Consider the following 22,244-nt stretch of genomic DNA (forward strand, 5'->3'; position numbering starts at 1 on the left):
AACCCATTTATTTTAACAAAAGCAGGGGACCAACGGGCTTCCAAAAAGCCCATCACCAAAAAACCCTCTGTGCCAGCCGGTCCCCTGGCCAGGGGGTGCTGAACCGGAGCGGCCACGCTCGCTCAGCCGCGTTTCCATTGAATTATCTTCAGCACGGGGTCCAGCATCTGCACGGTGTGACTCCTCCACGCTGGCTCCGTGCCCGCTGCAGGACACGCAGCACCTGATGGAGCACGCAGCCTGCTGCCGTAACCGCGTCAGCCCATCCAGGAACGCGCCGGCTGCTGAACACGAAGCACCGGGGGGGACACTGAGAACAGCGGCGCGCTGCTTCGTGTGATCTGGTGGCAGTGGTGCTAAGCGCCCTGAAAGCTGATTTACCGTCTCGTTGAACCACGGCCTGCGCTGCTTGGGACATTTGGAATAACACTTCCAGAAATACCTAAGTGCTCATGATGAATTCTACTGCCAAAAATTAATTTCCTTCATTTCCTCTTTTTCCTCCCACTTTCTCCCCTTATTCCCATTACTGTTTCAGGAGCAAAGAATTGATGTCATTGCCACGAATAGCTCTGAATTCATTTGCTTACAGTTTTGGGCAGGGAGATTTTTTTTTTTAATTATTTTTTTTTTCCCACCAGAAGGTCTTACTGCATTCGTTCCCTCCTCCTCCTTTCTTGCACCTATGCCCGGCCTCTTCCTCCCTGCACTAGCATTTCGAGACTCCCCCTCGCCACTCCCCGCGTGGAGGCATCACTACTGAGTCATCCCTCCGCATCCAGCCCATTGCTAATCCACCTCGTGCCGTTGCCTTTACAAGGGTTGCTCGCTCTCCTTCCCCACATCCACCCATGCTCTGAGCATCTTCACCCTCAGTCGCCCCTGTTGCCCCCTCTGCATTTTCTCTCTCCTTCCTCTGGAGCATTTAAGGTGGTGCCTGCCCCTTTCCCCTACCTGCTGTTTATCTGAAGGCATCCCTCAGGTGTCCTCCCAAGCTTCTGGCCTTTATTTTTCCTCACACGAAAGTCACTGCCTTATCCTCATCCTTACAGTCACTGAGGGGCAGTAGGGACGGGCTTGGCAACCTTTCCTTCTGATGGTTTTCCATGGGAAATAGATTTCCCTGTTTGGTTTCTGCTTTTGTTTCCCTGCTCTGCTCTGGGAGCCAAAGTCCCGAGACATCCTCCCAGAGAGGAGGCAGCCCTGAAGGAAGGAGGTCGGGCGGCTCACCGAGGCTGGCGACACAAAGGAAAAGCCTCTCCGAAAGCCTCTTTGTGCCTTTGTGCTGCGGAGGGTGGCTCAGGAGACAGCCGTAAGCAGACCGTCTGTGCAAGGTGTGAGAGGACGTCACAGGGCCTCCAGGTCCTTCCCTCCTCCTCCTGCAGCCCTCTGCCTGTGAGCCCACCCCAGGCAGGTCTCCTCCTCAGGCTGCCTCTGCCCGGGTGTCTGGGAGCTCAGCAACGCCTGGGGTGAGCATCGCAGGAGGAGGGAACGATACTGAGAGCCTTTCAGAGAGGAGCTGGGGCTGCTCTGAAGCGTTTGAGTCCTCGTATCAGAAGCTGGTTGTTATCACCGTGGAGGAAACGCACTTGAGAGAAGCCAGCTGCAGTCAGGGACCACGATAGCTGATAGTTATAACACAGGAGGCTGCGTGAGTTTTTGCATCAGGGTCAGGAGCTTCTCCACTGGCCTGTAGAGAAGTCCAGTGTGCAGAACGGAGGTAAAAGCCGGGTGGGGAACAGGGAACAGCTCATCCAAAGGCCGTTCTTTCAGAGGTGTATAAGCGCATCCTGTGTAGCCGCGGTGTCAGATGGCAAAACCCAGTCACCCAAGTAAAAGGGGAAGTTATAGGGTGCTTTGCCAACAAAAAGAGAAAAGAAGGAAAAATAGATTGAAGTGGCAACAAACGATTCAACCAATAACAGCAGCAACCTTTCGGCAGCTATTCAGGCACTGGCCATTCAGCCAGTCGCTGTTGCTGCCATTTTTATTAGCCACAGAGGATGGAGGTTATACGACCCTATCCGGGTGACATTGTTAAACCAGGAAGAGATATGACAGCAAAACAGTTTTTTCTGTGGCTTAATTAAATGGCCTTGATCCAAACTCTGCTGAAGTCAATAAGAAACTTTGCCACTGCCTTTAACGGCTTTGCATGACTGAATACTCCCAGCAGGGCTTTAATAGGAAGAAAGAGTGAAGTTCAAGCTGCAAAGTACAAGACAGACTCTGTACAGCAGGAAGGCTGCTGACACGCTTCCATGGTACAGGTAACTCACTGGTGGGAGAAAGGAGGCTCTGACCTGACCGGAGAGCTGTGGGGGTCTGCATCTTCTCTGTGGACTCAAGGAGCCATTTGTGATTTATTTACATTATTTTATTATTTTTTTTTAATTATAAAATTTATGCTGTCAAAGGGCCAAAATGCACCTCTGTGCATCTGGGAGAGGCAGAGCGTGCTGACCCCCAGAGCTTGTTTTCTCACCGTGCCAGATCTTGGTTATGCTGAAGCGAGTGGACACACTTCCACAGACTTCGTCGGGATGGCGATCTCCCTGGGAAGGGCTGGCACTGTGCGGGGTGCACTGTTGCACACTCTGGACATGCCGTTGCTTTGCAGACTCCTTTTTATAGATGCTTCTTGTTTACAAGTAAAAGTACTTAGATGAACGCTGCAAAAACAAATAGCCTGATGTTGTTACATTCTAAGGGCACATTAACTTGAAAGAGCAGCCAAGTTTGTTGACTAAAATGATTTACACAACTCTAAGGCCACCAAACAACAATTTCTCAATGTCTCATCAGCAGCACAGGGGAGCAGAAGCTAAAAACGCCACAGCTCAACAAACAGTTCTGTGTTCCCGCTGTTGATAAGTACATGATGTTTCTTTGTAAATAAAAGGCTGTCAGGGGTTGCTTTAATTAAAAAAAAAAAAAAGGCAACAACACAAACAAATAACACGAACAATTTCTAGGCATGTGCTGTCCTCTTTCCCTCCTTTTTTTCCCCTCATACGACTCCAGTAAAATATCCCCAACAAATCCTCTGCGATATGCCCAGGGTTCCCAAATTACCTCCAAGTAGGCTGCTGCCCGGCCAAGAGGGAAGCCCTCACACGGCTGATGCAACGCTGCAGCCCTTTGGTTGGCAGGGACAGGAACACCCAAGTGTCAATAAACACCTTTGACATGAAGGGATCATCCAAAGTGCCCAGGTTGCCTGAGAGATGCTGAACATCCTCCACCACCAAGGATTTGGAAGAAATTAGAGTCTTTTTAGAGGTCCCCTTCTAATGCCCATTGAAGGTGGACAGTGAAGGTTGATTAAGAGCTCAGTCAGGATTTCTGCTCTGCCCCTCAAAGGCAAGGGCCCGGGTGCCTCACCAAGGAAGCCGGATAAAGTGGAGATGTTTTTTAACAAAGCAGGCGAGGGAGGTGTAAGACAAGCAGATGGAAACAGAATCCAGAAAAACATTGTGCTAGCAGGCATCTAATAGTGAGAGCAATCAATCAAGGGGCTCATTACCAAGGGACACTGTGCAATCCCCATTTATTGATGTCTTTACATCTAGACAGGCAAAACTATCCCAACAGGACACTGTTCAACCAAAAGCTATCATGCTTAATTTTAGGACCTGGAGGATAAAATTCAAAGCCTTCCTCTGTACAAAGGTACAACCAAGGTGAGCACAAAGGATTTTTAAAAATTGAAGTCTAGGAACGGAGTCATTGAAAAGCCTCGAAAAGTTTTTGTCTCTGTCAAAAACGTAGGAGAAGCAGGGTGGGAGAGCATGTTTTGCAGCTGAGCTGCAGGCAGGGAAAATACCAAGAGGCACTGCACGGCTCCATCTGGTTTGGTAATTTCTTCGGCCATGGCTGCCAAACAACAAAGACATCCTCGCTGATGTGTTGACTCCAGCAGGTCTAGTGAAGCATGAACCCTGCCAGCTTTCACAGCTACAGAAAGAGATGAGAACCACTGTTTAATGTCATCCAGTCACATAAAACATAAATACGTCCTAACGGAGGCATGCAAAGTACTCGCCTTACTTCCTCTGCTACGCCAGCTCAGAATGTTTTGTGCTGCTGCAGTAAAAATGGTCAAACTACTGAATGCCAGATCTGGGGCGTACCTCTCCTATCTCATACTGTCTGTCTTTTCCCTTGGATTTCCATCTGTTCTCTGCAGGGAGCAAGAAAGCCTCGCTGTAAGTAGACAGACGTCTCGCAAACTCGATTCTCACTCGGGTCCTACATCCTTACCGCGCGTATTCATTACACAGCTCTGTTCTGCCACACAAGGACGTCTGGTCTTCTGCCTGTGATATGGTCATTTGCCAGAAATGATTTCGAATAGAGCAGACAGTGAGCCCGTTGCTTAGTTTTCTGATAATTTTGTTCTGTCACCCTGAGCCAAAATGATAACATCGGTGCTCAAACAGCCCCTCCACAGACGCTGTCTGAGACCCCTTCTCCTCCTGGAGGTTTGTTGACCAGCACAAGACAGAGCAGGAAAACACTGCTTTGAGAAACATTTGGCAGTATCTCCGGGATGCAGGGATAAGACCATGCCATGAACTCCCTTTACATAAACACCAATAGGGGATAAGTCAGAGCTCTTGAAATCGGTATGTCACCTTATTTCAACATCCAGCTAAAGTTTGATGTGAAAGTTCAGTCAGAGCTGTATCTGGCCCCGTGATTTATAGTGTTTACTGAACTTGGGAGCCGGCATGATAGTAAAATATCCCAGATATCTCTTCAATCTGGATAGTTTATATCCAAAATCATATTTAACTGCTGGAGGATGGGGAGGAGGGAGAGTCAGGTTTTGGGCTGTGTTTTGTGCTGTGCTTCTGTCCTTGGGCCGGAGAGGAGAGGAGAGGAGAGGAACACATCCATGGGGAAGGGCAGAGGCCTTGGGATTTCCCCCCAGATATGTGCCACAGGGCAGGAGGCTCAAATGAGAAAGGCATGGGCCAAGCTTGGCACTCGAGGCAGCTCGACCGACTGCCCCTCCCTGGGAGTGAACAAACCTCAACAATTTAGTGATCGTCCCCCTGGGACACGTAGCTATGCATCTGCATTTTTAAACACCATTTTTTACATTATTTATAATATAAACACTCATATGCACATAAAACTCAAGAGACCTTTTCTTGAAGATGTTTAAACATGGTGGGAAGCTGTCCCGCTTCCCTGCCGGCAGGGCCCTGACATGGCTCTCGTGTCCAGGTGATATTCCCTTCCTTTCTCCACAGATGTCTTCAGGAGACGGTGGAGGTTTTGTGCTTGCTTCAGTCCCCCAGGATCTGCTGAGGCAAGGGATGAACCTCCACAGGGGACACAGGACGAGGTGAGAGCAGGCTGACCCCAAGGCAGGAGCTCTGCCGTGTCTGGGAGTTGTGCAAAAAGTGACGCCTGCCATCCAGAGGGCACAGCAGCTCAGCTACGTTGGTGCAATGTCAGGAGTAGCACGACCCCGAACTGCCACAGGTCCCAAGACAAAGCTGCTGCGGGTGGCACAGGCACAACACAACACCTGGACCAACACCAGGCCCAAGTGCAATGTTGGCTCGTTGGGATGGTGACAAGACAAACAAGGCCCAGGGCTTCTCCAGGACACCATGACAAAGACATGGCCTGACGTTCCTCCCTGAAAAGCCAGCATTTGCTGACTTTGAGTCCTGGAAACACTCATCACCGGACAGTCGAGGAGGCAGACCCGAGTGATTAAACCAGCAAGAAAATGCCAGGGAGGAGATGATTTCACTGCACGATTGAAAGCACATTTCAACAGATAAGCCTAGCAACAGGGACCCTGTCTCCAGGCTGACTCCCAGCAATGAGCTCCTGCTATAGCTCCCTGTCATCCCACTGCACTGCTGCGGATGAGTGAATGAATGAATAAATAAATAATCCATCGCAGCATTCGTGCAGTAAGCCGAATATTAGCATGTGGCTCTCAAGACGACCTTTATCGAAGGAGGCAGCATTTATATCGGAGAAATTGATCTAAAAATAAATGATTTTCGCTCATGTATACATAGAAATACCAAGGGCAAGATATGACTTTCTATAACATGAAATGACTCATTTTCCCCCTGAAGTTTTAGTGAGTGTCGAAGATAATGCACTTCTGAGAGTGAATCACTCCAAATGGCCACTGGGTGACTGGCTGGGACTGAACTAATCTTGGGGAGGAGAGCTGACGTAAGAGCCAGGGGACTGGGAATGCATGGGCTATTTGCAGGGCAAGGATGGCAGGCACTAGCACTCAGTTGTCACTAGTAAACCTTAGATTGCTTTGACAGGTGGCAGATTGCGAGACGTGGATGGCTACAGCTTCCAGGGGAACACTCTTTTCATGGAAAGTGGGATGGGGCCAAGGGAACAGCCCATATTTCTTTTTTATGTATGTGCGCAAACACACACACGTGTATATATAGCTGTAAAAAATAAAGCGTATCTTTTATGGATAAGTAAACTAACGTGAACCCTCGTTTATACTTGCTAGCTAAACCCAGGAGTAACAACTCAAGCTTTCTGGAAGCAAAGCTAAATTGCCAGCCTCCAGAACAAGCCAAAAAAAGTGATGGTGAGTTATCTACAAACCTCGTAAGCACGATAGAATCCAACGGCTCCCCAGATATCCACGGGAGAGCGTGAGGCTGGATTCAAACCACTCCTGGGACAAGCACTGACCAGATTGTGGTGCCTGAAGTGTTTTCCAGACACCCCTGTGAGTATATGTTACATACACATAAATACCAGCTTCGTGTTGGAGCCATGTCCAGAGGAGGAAAGAGCAGCAAGCCATGCCTCTTCAGAGGAGCTCATGGCTTTTAGCAGTCTCCCTTTACATGCTGCTTACAGCAGCCCGGCTGACAGGGAAGGAAAGATCCCAAGAAAGCCCTGCCATCCGGAGGAACTCAGCTGCCTCCATAAGCAACGTAAGCACAGCTGTGCTTTGCAGTGACAAACGCCAGCCACGCAACCCGTCGCGCAGTTAAAACAGGCTGCAGCAGCAATGCACCAGTGCCGTGTAAACGGCTGGACGTGCAAGCTCACGTCGTACTGCCAGCTCCGTGTAGCCCCCTGCATACAGCCCCCTGCCTGGTGCATGTGTGGGTGGCTTATACCTGGTGAATTCCGTCGCTGAGCTGGGGTCTCGCACGCGCTTTGCACCTTGCTAAGGAACTGCCTGGTATGGCTGGGTCTTCTGTTCTCCAGCCCCGTGGAGAGCGGCCAACACAGCTTGCCCTGCATTTTGTAGGGATGTTTGTGGAAAAATGTGACACTGGGGTACAAGTGTTGCTGTGGGCTATAAGAAAACATGAAAATCAAGCCAAACTGATTCAAGCCAAACTTGTCACGAATGAATGTTTCCTCAGAGGACGGAGCTGTCAAGCAGAAGGTCTCTCAGAGAACAGGAGAAACCTCTTTTGACTAATACAGTCTGCCAGAAAGGATGTAATACTGGAAGGAGAATGAGAATGAAATGTGGGTATTCCCAGCACTGCCACGGTGATTTTGTGTGACCTACGAGCAGTGGTTTGCCCCCTTCTTGAACCGTAAGCTCTGCCTGCCTCCCAAGGCAGAGACAACAGGAATGCCTGCGGTTTCACCCCCTCCTAGCACACCAGACAGGTAGGGATTTTAAGCCGATGAATTATTTGCTGTAAACATTCTTTTCCACTTTGCTAATTGTTCCCATACCTCCTCGGGCGGCTGTAAATGTGTTTGCGATTACTGAAGAAGAGAGGGATGCAGCTGTGCTCCATCCCCATGCAAACCCTTCACACCACGAGGCTGCAGTCAGCCCTTGTCCCACGGCGCAGAGCTGTGCAGCTGCACATCCACAGCCAGCTGCTGCCGCAGGGACGGGGCCGGCCTCGCCAACGAGCCTCACACAGGAGCACAACAGGAGGGCAAAACACTCCTTTTTTTTTTTTGCTGACATTGAGTTATTCAGTTGCACTTCCCGGTCCCATGGTGCCTCGTGGCCAAAGCCACAAAGAAATCCCAAACTAACCTGATGAACTGTTCCAAATACTGGCATGTTTTCATTTCCCCTTCCTGAGAACAGTCATATAAAAATCATATGAAGCCCTCTAGCCTCAAGAAAGTGGAGCCCTCAACAGCAAGTAACTCGGGGTTTCTAATGAAATTAAAGCTTCTGGGTTCTTTTGGGAAGAATTCCAGCAGCTCTGCTCTTACAGTGGTGCAGCTTATCTAGAGGGAAACGTACTGTACACAAATACAGACAAACTGGTTTCCAGTCCCACAGCACCCCAGCTCCGCTCCGATTCCAGACAAAGTGGGTAAGTGTTAACCGCAGTTTCCATCCTCCACCAGAGGACATTCAGGGGACCGTCACACCAGTGGGTGAGGAGGCTTTAGAAACCACACAGACGAGATCTAAAGCCTGCACATGTGAGGCTAGGGACTTCAACGTGACGTGCTTATTTAACACGGAGCCAGGTTTTCTGTCTTATAGCACGCAATAGTTGGTACCTGAAGGACAGACTCTGGCACGAGCAATTTTGGTAAGTATATTCTATTTTCAATGGCTGAGATTCTCCTTTGGAGAATAATTAAGTATGCAATATATGGTCTAAAACAGCCAGGAAAGAGATTGAAAATACAGAAAATTGAAAGGAAATTATTTCAAACTGGAGTGCTTTGACTCTGGAAACTAAGTTATAAATGCTTTTGAGAACCTGCATTTATTACTTGCAATAAATAACTTTTCTTCCAAACACGCCTTTGTGTGAGAGACAGATTAGCAGTGCAAGTGGAGCATATTTCTGCTGTGCAGAAGTTACTTATTTTAGAATAATGGACGTCACAAATTGGCCCTGCATAGCAACACTCATTGGAAAAAGATCACAGCTCCACTTAACACAAAAGTGCAATCTTGAAGCCCATTGAAACTGAAGTATCTTCACAGGGCAAGCACTGAAGTAGCGCCTCATTTGCGCAAAGCTGGACAATTGCTCCTCTTCCGTACACAAAAAACCGCTCAGATATCTGCTGTGCAGGGGGAAAGGCTCCTTAATCACATTACGGAAAATGAACATGCCAAGGTTAAATCCTGGTGCTGTGGAGTACTTCGGTGCTTTATAAAGTCATCTGAACAGGATTTATACCCACGGATCTTCATGCTGCAGTGAACGCGAGGAGCTTACCTTTAAACTCGGGGGGATGCTTCTTCCTTGGTAGAAAAGCAGTTCTGAAAAACAACTTTAGATACATAAGGTCTGATCCTGCACTACATTAAGCCTGTTTTACAGTTGTGTCACTGCAGTGAAAATCAATGGAGTGGCACTGGTGAAAAAAAAAAAACAACAACAAAAAAAAAACAAAGTAATGATGAGAACTAGCCCAGGCTCTTTCGAAGGCGGTTCATGGAGCCATTCCCTCAGGTTTTCTCCAGGTCCATTATGCTAGCTGTGATGTGGCAAGAGGATCTAGGGAGAAAAGGCCATGAGATGGCAAACCCATCCACCCTTGTTCGCCTGTTGTATGGCATTCCTGTCTTTCTGCCTTTGCATCATAACTCTGCTTTCCTTCAACGAAAAGAAAACTATCAGACCTAGATTTATGCTCGCTAAGTGAGCTTGCTTTCCTTGCAGTTTTTTTTTCGGCGAGAAACAATTACACCTGGATTTGTTCCACTGCTTCTTGCCATCCTGGCAGGACAGCTGGGAGCACGAGCCATAAGTGAGCGCAGTACTAAAAGGGAGCAGGGGACGGCTGCTGATTTACACCGGCGGAGGATCTGTCTCATGAGGCTTGCTATCAGGCATGTCACTTCATTTCTGGAGTCTCCAGTGACAGACATGGAAAAACTGCTCAAAATACTGCAGACCCTTTCAAAGTCACCTTGAAAGCGCTTCTGTGTGAGCAAAAAGGGGCAGCTCCTCTGCTGCCACGTGTCCATCCCAGCGCCCGCTGCTCCCTCCCGGCTCCTCCAGGATGCCCTGCTTGTGGCTGGATCCAGCCCCACCAAAAATGTCATCCCAAATTTTCTTCTGGGCTCCCTGTTTGAGACTGAGGAGAACAGTTAAACCTTCTGTGCCTCATTTGCCTGTCTCCAGTGCCAACACAACAGCATGCCCTCTGATCCACCCTCCGGCTAGTGCATCAGCTCTTGGGGAACAGCTAGCACCTGCCCCACGCCGCTTCACTGTGTGAAACTCTGTTCACAGCTTAAAAAGCAAAGCTAACTTACACCCTGTGCCCTTTTTTTGTCCAAGCAGCCCTACCCAGGGCTTGGGCACAATAATCCCGAGCAGCAGGAGGGCAGGCTGGGTGCTGGGACTCGGCTTGGTGTCACCAGGCCCGGCTGCTGGCAGCAGAGGAGGCTGGCACGAGACAGCTGGCAGCAGAAAATCGCATGAGCTGGGAGCAAAAGAAAGCCTTGATAAGCACAGAATTGCTTAAAAGAGGGGCTCACTCCTGGGGCCATGGGCCTGCAGAACTGAGAGGGGAAAGGAGACAGGACAACCGAGCAAAATTGTGGGGAAGGGGCAGGGCAAAGACCAGGACAAAGCCCTCTAGAGACGGACCAGCTGCATCCTGGCCCCACAGCCCTGTGTTTGAGGGCCATGCCCATGCTGGAGCAGCTGTGGGGCAGGGGCACAGGGCCTTTCCCTTAGATTAATGACTGATTCAAAGGCCACACAGCTGTCATACCATGCGCCCTGTTCCCATTTTAATTTTAGCAACCTCACATACCTCCTGGGCTACTTACAGGGTTAGAAATGGGGGATTTCCAATGGAAAGCTGTGGGCAGCCAGCCTGGCAAAAGTTTTTTGCTCTGGAGATGGCACAGCTACCCGGACATCAGCAACTGGAAGATATGTTAGGGTTCTGCGAGGTGGCTGCATGTCACCTGCATGCGGCTTCTGGTTTGGTGTCGCTGTCTCTGGAGGTAAAGATGGAGTGCCACGACTTCCAGCAAAACGACAAAGCACGAAGATTAACTGCGGGAATTCACCCAGAGACCAAGTAATGAGCTAGGGAGAAAACTGTGCCTGCAGGACTCCTCTGTTAATCTGCGGCTGGATGAAATACTGCTGATAACGTGCTCAGTTCATCCACTGGCAGCGCGGAGGGCTTGAGACTTTCTGCAATGCCCAGCAAAGTATGAGACTCAACGTTAGTTTGTGGGGACGCGGGGACGGATAGAGGAAAGATACGAATAAGGGACATGTCGGGAATGGAACAAGGTAAAAAGTTAGCTTAGCCAGTGCCGTAGCTAGAAGGAAATACAGGTAAACACAGCTTGCCCATTTCTAATTCAGACACTTCCTTCCTTCACACACGAGGAAGCAGCCAGAGGAGTGAGTTTACCCACCTCCTTCCTTACCAGCTCCCATCAAGCCACACTGTATTATATTTAGTTGAACAGTCAATGGCAGCACTGACCTTCAGAGCACTATACAATCCTTTGTAACCCTCCTGTTTAATAAAAGAGCCCTCTATCCTAATGAGAGGCAGCTGGAGACACCAAGGCTATGTCAATAACAGTGCATCAGACATGCCCAGGTCTGTCCTCTGGCGCTGAGGCTGGCCAGGATGGGATATTCCACATCCAGACTATTGAACTTTCTCCTCCGACAAACCAGGGCAGTTTCATCTCAAATGCCTATCGAGAATGGTATCCAGGCCCTGCTTTTTCCAAGCCATGCCTGGGAAACATCTGAAGGACCACAGACGTGCTTCAGACATCCTAACAATTTCAGAGTATAGATGACTCAGCCGTAACGTCTGGGAATGTGCCCTGGCACCATGTAATTGTGCAGCAGAGAAGTAGCTCGAGGTGCTGGAGTACTGCAACTCCATCTATAGCCAGGGGACAGTCTGGCAGCCCGTGGCAGCCAGCCCTTCCGCGGTTTGAGCTGAGCACCAGCACCCAAGGCACCGAGAGCACAGCAGCTTTCTCAAGCCTCTTTGTTGTGACCGAGTCACTCAGGCCACAGAAGATGTGTCAACATCACCACTCCAGAGCATGTCTCTTATCTCCTCCTAGAGAATGATGTGGATCCTTTCTCTCTTCCATGTGGCACCCTGTGTAGATGAAGCTGCAGAGGAGCCTGCAAGCATCCTTTTAAGAGCCCTCTACCTTTTCCTCAGCTTTCTGGACAGTCTTCTTCCGTGGCTAGGTCGTGGGACCAGCACTGAGCTTCATTACACCGATGACAGCATGCAGCTTGCTAATTAACGACAGGCACGCCAGTCCGCTTGCATGGAGCTGGACACATGCCATGCATTTTTAACATCACTTAGTAAACAGCGGTGATGAAACGCAATAAAGAATGCCAAATGTGTAGCACTGATGCGATGCCCAGATAGGTTTGAGTGCCTCTAGCAGGCCAGGGAGAGGGTGAGCTCCTTTTCTTTGCCATCACAATAACCCAGCAGTCCAACTAGAATCGTATCTGCAAGATCTCAGAACTAAGCAGGATGTCCTGTTCATAAATCAAATCCCAGCAGACCTCTCCCTCGATAGGCTTTTCCCTTCCTGGACTAGACTTTCTGGAAACTTAGCATTTAAGGTTTTAATCCTGCAAACATTTGTACACGTTTTCCTACCTAGATGCCCTATTATTAAAGTTAAATGTATGCACAAACGTTGGCAGCACGGGCCCGTGCTTAGGAGGAGATTCTGTAATGTTTCTGTTCACCAACTTGCCGACTTCTAAATATGTATCTGTATTTTTCCACATGACCTCATCACTCTGGGGCACAAAGCGAAGCGTGTACACCCACCGAGTGACATTATAATCCGCTGTCTTAGCAGCTTTGCCCTATACAAGATTTGGGATGTGCCCCATGGAGTACCTCAGCTATTGCTCAAGTCAGTTGCACTTCCCTCCCTATTATTTCAGCAATAATAGCTGATGGGGAGGGTATTTCCTGAGTCATCTGGAGAAAATGAGGTCTCTGCTATAGGCCCATAATTCCGCTAGGAAAGCATGGCCAGGAAGCAAGTCCCCACCCTGTCCCCCCTGCGCTGGGGCCATGGCTGCAAAAGCAAGCCAGCACGGGCTGCTTGGTTTGGGATTTTCAGGTATAAGAAATACTTCAAGAACACACCAGCTTTTTCTCCAGAGCCCTATTTCTAAGGTTTCCAGAGTGATACAGAAGGCCACTCCACTACCAAAGGGAAATTTTGCCCCAGAGGGTCAATGACTTGCGGGATGCCAGGCTGGAAAGGGGTGGATGTACAGTAGAGAAATAGACAGTGATGTATCGATTGCTGGCGTGTATCATGCATTGATTGCTGGGCTTTTCACAAGCCGCAGAGGAAGGCTTCATAAGCAGCAGGAGGCTGCACTATGCATTTGAGAAATCTCTGCTTTATACAAGGACAAATCGACAGGTCCAGCTACACGCTCGGAGCAGCCGCAGTGGCACGGAGCAGCTAGTTAAGCTGGGTTTAGGGCTACATTGAATTCCCGGAAAGCTGCACAGCAATCAGAGCACACAGGGGAATCTGGCCACTATTACTTTATAACAGCATTTCCCTGGCTGATATGCTCAATGCTCTGCACAGAACTTTTTTTATTTTTTTATTTATTTTTTGGATTAATATCAGGAAGATAGCAGGACTAACTCTTCTCAGCAGTTATATAACTATATAGATACATACCTAGGTATATATAGACACCTATAGAGTTATATAATTCCTTTTTTTTTTTTTTTTTTTTTCCTAGCAGAGCAATACAAAAACATCCCAGGGATCTTAAAAGCCACGGATTCAAACCTGGAAAGACTCCAGCACTGGATTTGGTGGGGAGAGATTTGGAGCCTTACTGCCGATGATAACTGTGAAAAGAAGAAAATACATTTCAGATCTGTACCTGTTTGACTACAAAGGCATGGCAGCGCCAGCAGCCTGCAGATCTCATTGCCACAGCAGAGCAATGTGTTCAGAGGCCGGGTCAGACTGATGTGGAGTATTTGGAGCCATGGGGTATTCTCTGCAATTACTCTTTGCTGCTGAAAATTAGCACGCTTCTCACTTTAACGGGGAGCTGTTGCCATCAGCTGAGGCTTGAGCTGCAAAGGTTCCTGTGGGTGTAGTAACACCAGGACTAACAGGCTCTGGTTTCACAATACAAAACCATCAGCAGCTATGCTGGCTCGGGCAATCAACATAATCCTCCCTTCTTGTCCGGTGTCATTCCCTCGCACCACATAGCACCGCTGCCTGTGGGGCCACGTTTTGGACTGGCTTAGGAAATTGATTCAGCAGAGAAGTAATTACAAAACATGAAAACACAACATCCTTGGGTTTTGACCCAGCTCAGGCGTCACACCTGTCTGACAGCAGTGGACAAAAGCAGACGGGCAGCACAGCAGAAGGAAAGTGAGCCCAGTGTGAGGCGGAGGTGGAGAGCTGAGGGCACCAACAGGTGAAGCCCACAGGGCTGATGAAGACATGGCAGGGCAAAAACACAGCCTGGCTGAGCAACCCCAGCCCTCCAGGCACATGGCAACGATATTTGATGCTTCTGCTGCCTGCGCTTCAGCCTACAGCCACCTGTGTTTCAGGGATTTCCTGAGCCAGCTGTGAGGCCTACAACCTGTCTGGTGATGCTCTCGTGGGTTTTTCTCCACAGACATTTCCAACCTCCTCCTGGATTCATATAAGCTTCCTTATCACCTGCAATACCACAAGTGAACTGGATCTATATGAGCTTCATTAACATCTACAAGCCCAAAAAGGGGAGAGCTGCTCCACCACCAGACCATGGGATGGGGCCATGCAGCCCTGGGATGGGGGAGGACCACAGGCCGGGAACGAGTGCCTCCTGGCAAGCCTGCTCGGGGGCAATGTGGCACAGAACAGGGGTCAAGAGCAATGGTAGGCGGTGTTATGGGGCAGGAGAGACACTGCAGTGCCCTTTCCTGCCAAAGAATAAATAGGGTGATGGCCAAGGAACACGTGGCAAAGGCCAAGGGAAGTACTCGTGCTTCAGAGCACAGACAACAGCAAACAGGAGGGCTCAGGAAGAAGTGTCCCAGATCCTCCCAGACATATCCATTCCCCAGATCTTCAGCATCTTTCCTGAGTGTGTCTGGTGCTGTTCACAGCTGGAGAGGGGATTTTGACTTAGGGGCTGTGATTTCTGCTGGTAGAGCTGCTGCTCTCTTTGCACCAGAGTGAAAATGACCTGTCTGCAGAAGACATCATTCTCGCTGTTTCTTCAGAGCTGATTGCTTGCACGTTTTGGGCAGGAATGTCTGGATTACTGCTGATGTGAGTTACAGCAGTGTGTCAGGTTGTAAGCTCCTGGAAGGCTCCTGACATCTTGTACCTGCCACTCAGAAGCAAATCCTGGCACTTCACGTTTCCACCCTACCAAAGACACCAAATCCTCTCACATGACAAAAGTGACAGCTTTTCTATACTCACTTTGTTTTCTCTCTCTTTGTTTTACATTGCATCCATACCATAGCGTGGCTGAAACTCGTGGTGTACAAATCAATTGAAATTGAGTCACTGGGCTTGGTAGAAGCAAACAGACGTCATCGTGAAGAGAGCAAAGCCCCGCTTGGAGCCCCGTCACCCTGCTGAGTTGCAAGGTTAAGGAAACACATAAAATTGTAATGAATGAAACAACCATTAAACATTTTGCTAATACCCGGAGAAATGTTGCCAAAAAGAAAAATTAGCTAGGAGACTAACATTTACATTATAAAACGTAAATTCACAGTGTTAACTTTCTCTGGAATGAACAAATATTTTAAGCAAGCAAAAAAAAAAAAAAAAAAAAAGAAAGAAATGAAAAAAAAAAGTACATACTTTCAGCAAACGTCATCTTCTTACACTGGGGAAATTCTTGTCATGCTTAACCCAAGTGTGACACAACATCTTGTAACAGTTATCCATTATTGAAGTTTATCTGGGCTTGCTGATAGCCCAGCATTCCTGTAGCACGTAAAGGAATGTGTATTTCATCCCATCTAACTTGCACACCACACTTACTTATTCCACCCACTGCTTTAGGAGGTTCAACGCCCTGTATGCTCAGCATAAACCAAGAAACACTCGGGTGCTTTGAATGACTCACTTGGGGCTCCATTCAGTCTTTGGAGAGCTGACAAATCTACCAAATCAGTTAGATGCCTGTAGTAGGGAAGGGTGACTTTTATACAAAATATCCACCTCAGGAGCGGAGGGTTTGGTCCCCAAATCCCCTAAATGGTTTCACCAATTGTAAAAGCACTGCAAATGACTTCTCAAATCTTCCAAAAGATGGCTCAGAAAGAAATTGGTGTTTTGGATCTGTGAATCTGTGCTTCCCCACAAGCAGATGCTCCAGGACTGCTGGAGAGTGTATCCTGTGATGAGAATTAAGGCAAGGAAGGGCAGGTGGTGACAGAGAAGGACAAAGCCTCTCATTTGGGGAATCATAACATAGTACCAGGCCTGATTTTATGAGCAAAAGGAAGGGCAGAAGAGCACCTTCACGGACTGTCAGGAGTGTACCAAGGCCCCTAGCTGCTTTTCTGGTGGGGACGCCCTGTCTTGCTGGAATGGAGTGATATGGGCCACAGGGGGAGGTTTTACTGGCAAAACTATCCTGTGTACTGAAGCTGTGGTGACACCACTAATCTGATCTTCAGAGGTCCTCTTCAGGGCATCTGGAAGACCACCTAAGGAGAAGCCTTCGGCTAGACTAAATTAAAATGTATCAGTGACCCCGAAATACCTGGGGCAAAGAGCCAGGCAGATGCTGATCTGCCAGCAGTGGCAGGGGTGGGTGGCCTCTCCTCATCACACCATCTGCCAAATGCATTCTGTCAGGCAGAGATTACGGGGACACAGGAGGGCAGGAGGCTTACAGTCCCCTATCTAATCACTAGAAGAATTAATGTCTGTGTGTCTTTCTACTGATTTTCCCACCCTAATGGCATTTCTGGTGATGGGCGAGGCTTGCCTGCGCAAGTGAACAACTGGCAGGCTTGGAGCTCAGTTTTAAGTGTAAATATTGCTGGAACAGACATGATTCAATGATAAAGGGTTCACCTGTTTCTGCCTCAGGTTACACTTAGGTGGCCTGTGTCTTTTCTAGTGAGGTGGAGAAGGGATAAGTCTTTGCACTTAACACAATTCCTTCTGTTGGGAATAACAGCTAAAAAGCAGTGTTTATCCTCAAAGCAAACACACTGTTACTAAAGTTCAGCTGCAGGAGACCCTGAAGTCTTTTGCCTTGAATCCTGTCCTGCAATTTGAATATATTGGTGAATAAGTCAGATGTATGCACGGGAAACAATGAGGAGAAAGGGAATGGAATAGAGAAGACTACAAGCCATGTTATACTCTTCACTTCCAACAGATTCACATTTCCTAGGCACAGAATGCAATTATCATGCTGCCTCTAGACATAAGGATGACTGCTCTTCAGGAGCTACTTTGTGCGTTAAACAAATATGACATTTACAGATTGTTTTCTCTCACTATTTATTTGCTGTGTCCCGAGCTAATGACCTTAAAAATTGATCTCTCTTATGGCATTAGTGTTAGATGATTTCCAAAAAGCATGAAATTGCAATAAACTGTCAAGTTTGCACAGGTGCATTAGAGATTAAGAGATCAGCCACAGAGCCATTAAGATCTATGGCAAAATGCCCAATGGGACCAAGATCAAACCTTCAGAGTGTTTTTTAGAAATGTCATCATTAGTGGAGAGGTTCCTCGCCTGGCAATCCCAGGGGCTCAATACAATGCTGGATGTTAACCGTACCCTTCTGCACTACTCCTCTGAGATGGCAGCTGCTGGAATTTCTTATTCATTTCAAAACAGATGAAGCAAATATTAGTTCTGGTGGAGCAAAGATCAGTGGAATGTCCCTGCTGAAATGTTGGTGTACACTACACAAGCTTTCAAATTCTTCCTAACCTGCAGGAAGAGGCTTTTTTCTTTATACGGGTGCAGGAAGCCCACTTCCACCCATTAGCAGGGATGTATTTTAAAATACATTAAAAAATTATATGGAGCCAGCTCTTGTGAAAAATCACACTGGCCATCCAAAGGTGACTTTGAGATTTGTCTTCTTCACAGCTACACAAGTTTTGTTCTTACCCCACCAGCTTTTCACAGGGAAGGACTCTGCCTGGGAAGCTCCTGCTAGGTGATGTGGCCAAAGGCAAAGGTTACGGCCTGAGCTCCGTGACTTCACAGAGAAGGAGTGGAAAAAAATCAGCTGGATGTTCAAAGTCTCCCACTGCTCTCCCTGATCTTTTCCTAGAAAGATGGACAAATTTCCTTTTAACTGCCAGGGAAAGAGCTCTAGAGCATCTTAGCCCAAAGGCCCACCAGATATGCTCCAGGCATACACAGGCAAATGCAGAAACATTGGTACTGCAGGAATGCAGGTGGAGATCTGATTAGCAATGCTCACATGTGGGGTTGACTCTGCATACATGATAGATAAGGTGTAAAGCATTTGCAATGGCTTGGGAGTGCCTTTCCATGCTGCTCATCTGAAAAGTCACATCATCAACGCTGAGGTTATGTTTTGCTTCAGTTCTATACTGGCAAACTCCCATGTCTGTCCTTTTGTACTGTTGCTTTTGCTCCATATCGTGAGTCTTACCCCACAAATGCAAACAGAGAAATAAAAACTCCCTAATCCAACTTTTTATTTTATTTTATTTTATTTACAAATTTTGCACATTGCTTTTCCCAAAAGAAAACCTGGGACGTTCATGGAAACCCATACCCCATATCATAGTGCTAGGCGTGTACTTTCAGTTACTTCTTCTAATGTATTTTAAGATAGAAAAGCTGAGCAGGAGGAGGGAAATGACTGGATCTGAGGGAACACATGCGTAGCGAGCTGAGTCACCCCTGAATCCAGCCAGCTGCCTGCAGACAGCTCCTCCGCTGCTCAATTACAAATTAGTTCTGGCCTTGTGCAGAAAATCTGTTAAACAATGCATAAATGGTGCTAATTTGGTAACGTTTTATTGGCACTGATCTTGTCCTCACCCCCTCCCTGCATGGCTCAGGCACCCGAAGCCCTGCAATCAATAGCATCATCTGCATGATACTGAAGGTACTTCCTGTGTGCCTTTTCGCAGAAGCCCGAATCAGACAAGCATTAGGTCTAGTGCTGCTGACACCAGACATATTCCAGTAGCTACAGCAGTTTTCAGCCTTTTTTCAATACAAAGGCCTGTCTGCATTTCTCGTGCTTAATCCCTGAAAGAAGGCAGAACACGGGAAGGTGCCTGTCTTTGTGGAAAGGAGCAAAAAGGGCAAGATGTGGGAAAAGATTCCCACCTTCAGTCACAGACACCTAGGAGACCTTCTGCCCTGTCCTTTTGCATCTTTGGCCCTGGCTGCTACTCTGAACTCCAGGACAGTGAGATTTCCAGTTAAAAACAACCCACCCCCTGCAGGGTAGAAGAAGGACGGGAATCACAGCAAGCCCCTGGGGAGGGTCAGGGTAAATGGCACCTACCTGCCTGCCTCCCATCCTCTCTGCACGGAGCTGACAGAGGTCATCAGCCCACCCTGGGCAGCTCCTGGTGCCTGGCTCAGCAGTTCAAGGCAGGCCAGGTGACTTCGTGCAGCACTCCGGTCACTGCCGCTGCTATTTTCCTTTCTCAGTTCTGCTCTATCCCCTGCGGCAAATGCTCACTGCTGATGCAGAGAAGCTGAAGCACCAGCCTGCTTGGTTAAGACAGGATTCGCAGCCCTTCGGGGACAGCCTCTCTGCAGCTAACCTGCCGTCAGCTCACTAGATACACCAGCAGGCTCTGTGGTGTGATGAGTCGCCTCGTGAAATGAAGGAAGGACATGTTCTGAGACCCCTCAAGGAGAAGAGGGCTGCAAGAGCTCTGCTGGTCTTGGCTAAAGGTCTGGGGGTGCCACAATCTGCAGCCAGAATGATGCCACAGACCCAACCAGCTTCTGTGGGCTTCCACTAGCAGCAGGAACAAAGCACATGGGACATTTTCCAGTTTCCAAGACATATCCCAAAGCTTAGGTCACCCGCTTCTCGAGAATGTATTTTACTTTCCAAGGAAGTAGAGCCCTTCAAGAATGAATGGATTTAACAGTCAAAAAGCATCCGGCCCCGCAGCCCCTAGGGGAGGGAACGGAGCCAGGCCTGGAGGATGAACGAGCACAGACATGGACCTCCTCACAGCCCGGCCTGGGGACAACAGCATGCCAGCACCACGGGTGAAGCAGCCGCAGGTGGTGGCTTCTGCTTCTGGTAGACAAGCTCCCCCTGGAACAGGCCCACCACCTAGCCCTGCCCCAAAGCATCAGTGAACTGCTTCTTTGTTCCCTAGTCTTTAATTTCCTTCCTCACTTGCTCCACAAACAGAATCTCCTTCTTCCTACGTCACTGTGCTTAAGGGTTGAATCCTTGGAAATTAGTTTCTTTTTTCTCTTCCCCTCAGTGCCAGGACGACCTTCGCCCTTATGTCTTCCTTGGAAGCATCCAGAAAGCCGTGCTTAATTCTTTGTTTCCTCTTCTTTTGCCATTTAGGATCTTAGTGCTCTCCCATCTGGAGGAGCGAGGAGCACAGGGCCGGACTATTTCTCCCTCACGTAATTTATGGTGGTGAGAGCAGCAACACCAGTTTTATCCCTCCCTGCGATGCCGGGCCTGCCCCTCTCAGCAGCCCCATCCTGCTTTCACAGCACGAGCCCCCAGAGCTCACACTGCCCAAATTCAGACCGCTGCTCCCCCAGCCAGGCAGGAGCAGAGCACCAGGGCCTTGTTTCTCCATTGACTCCTCTGCAACCTGGCAGGAGCAACATCTCCTGGGCTGGAAAGGTCTCACAGGACTTGGCGACAACGGGTCCTCTTAGCAGCCTTCACAGGCCTCAGTCACCGTGACTCACTTGCTGCCACCAAGTGAGATGACAGCCCCGTGGTGCCCACCAGCCCCTTCAGATACTTATCCCAGAGACTTCTGCAACCAACGTAACAGTGGTCGGATTAAGGCAGACAGGAGGGGAGTCACGTGAAAAGAGAACAAAGCAGAAATCTAACTTGGAGGACCAAATCCTCCAGCATGCTCCCTCTGAAATTAGGAGTGCTCCTCCAGAAGCTCAGCTCCTCAGCTAATTTGGCCCACAGGAGGCATGTGGCTGCACAGGGAACCAAATCCCACTCTTCTGAGCCCCAGATGAGCATTCCAGCAGCTACACCCTACCTCACCCCGGAGGGCTGTGTCTCAGGCCCCAGCAGGAACCACAGGGGCTGCATTTCCTCAGCACCAGTGGAGCACGAGACATATACGAACTTCTTGTGTCTAAGGAAACTAAAATGAAGCTATGATTTAGTAGCAGGACTTCTACAGGAAAGCTCAATTTGTGTAACAATTATTATTTTTTTTTTCAGCATTCCAGCAGTGTCTTAGAAACATTTTCCAGTCCCTCTGTGCTCTTCTTGTAGCAGCCTTATCAGCGAGCTGGTTTCCAGCAGGCCACTGCACGCTGCAGGCAGCCTGTACAGCAGAAAGTACCTATCACTACAGAATACTCCGTTACAATTAAAAATTGATGGCAAATGTACTGTGTCCCTATCTCCACCTGAAAAATGTCTGTCATCCTTGGACCAAAGGTTTCTGGGATACTGAGCCCTTTTCATTACAGGCTCTGTGCAGTGCTCAAAAGCTGCCTCCTCTTTGGCAACTTGCACACTAGCTTCACTGTGCCCCCATGCTCACAACCTGTCCTCAAAGCCTTTCCTCTCCCCAGGCCACTTACAGCAGCACCATTGTTTTTAGCAGCTCAGCTTCTCAGCTGGCTTCACGATCCCCAGAGACAGTCTCTTATTTTTTCTGACTGCATTCCAGGTTGCCACTGGTGCTCACGAAATGACTCCCAGACCTTTTGGTCCCTTGCCATCTATAGCCAAGAGGGTACCTCCTTTCCCTTGGCTTCCTCGCCCAAGACCTGTCTGCAGCTAGATTAGCTGCCTGGGCACAGGCAGGCCCTGGCTGTGTCCGACAAGCAATCTCCGAAAGTTTCCGGGGCAGTATTACATGCTGTCAGCAGTGTTAAGGCTGAATAGCTCAGCGGCTGATCGCTGTCCTACACAGGACATCACTGCTCGAGAGGCTTCCTGAAGGGGCTTCCTTACGGGAACCAGGGTGACTCATTGCTACTCAGCGGCTCTCGTTTCACGGAGATTAAGTTTCTGCAGCAACAGGGTAGTAATGAAAATGAAAATCGCTCTGCGGGAATGAACTG

At 48.7% G+C, this 22,244-nt stretch overlaps 2 long non-coding RNA genes across 2 annotated transcripts; one reads left to right on the forward strand and one right to left on the reverse strand.

The window, feature by feature from the left end:
• The first annotated feature begins 3,785 nt into the window (after positions 1-3,785).
• On the forward strand, positions 3,786-14,062 carry LOC118160869. Its single transcript, XR_004747712.1, has 3 exons — positions 3,786-4,208; positions 6,518-6,742; positions 13,731-14,062. It is a non-coding gene; the product is annotated as an uncharacterized LOC118160869 (long non-coding RNA).
• On the reverse strand, positions 8,551-22,240 carry LOC118160868. The gene is made up of 3 exons (XR_004747711.1): positions 19,492-22,240; positions 10,760-10,933; positions 8,551-9,235 (listed from the first exon to the last, which is right to left on the reverse strand). It is a non-coding gene; the product is annotated as an uncharacterized LOC118160868 (long non-coding RNA).
• Positions 22,241-22,244: the final 4 nt, after the last annotated feature.

The sequence above is a fragment of the Oxyura jamaicensis genome, chromosome 1 (assembly GCF_011077185.1).
Source record: "Oxyura jamaicensis isolate SHBP4307 breed ruddy duck chromosome 1, BPBGC_Ojam_1.0, whole genome shotgun sequence".
Taxonomy (NCBI): domain Eukaryota; kingdom Metazoa; phylum Chordata; class Aves; order Anseriformes; family Anatidae; genus Oxyura; species Oxyura jamaicensis.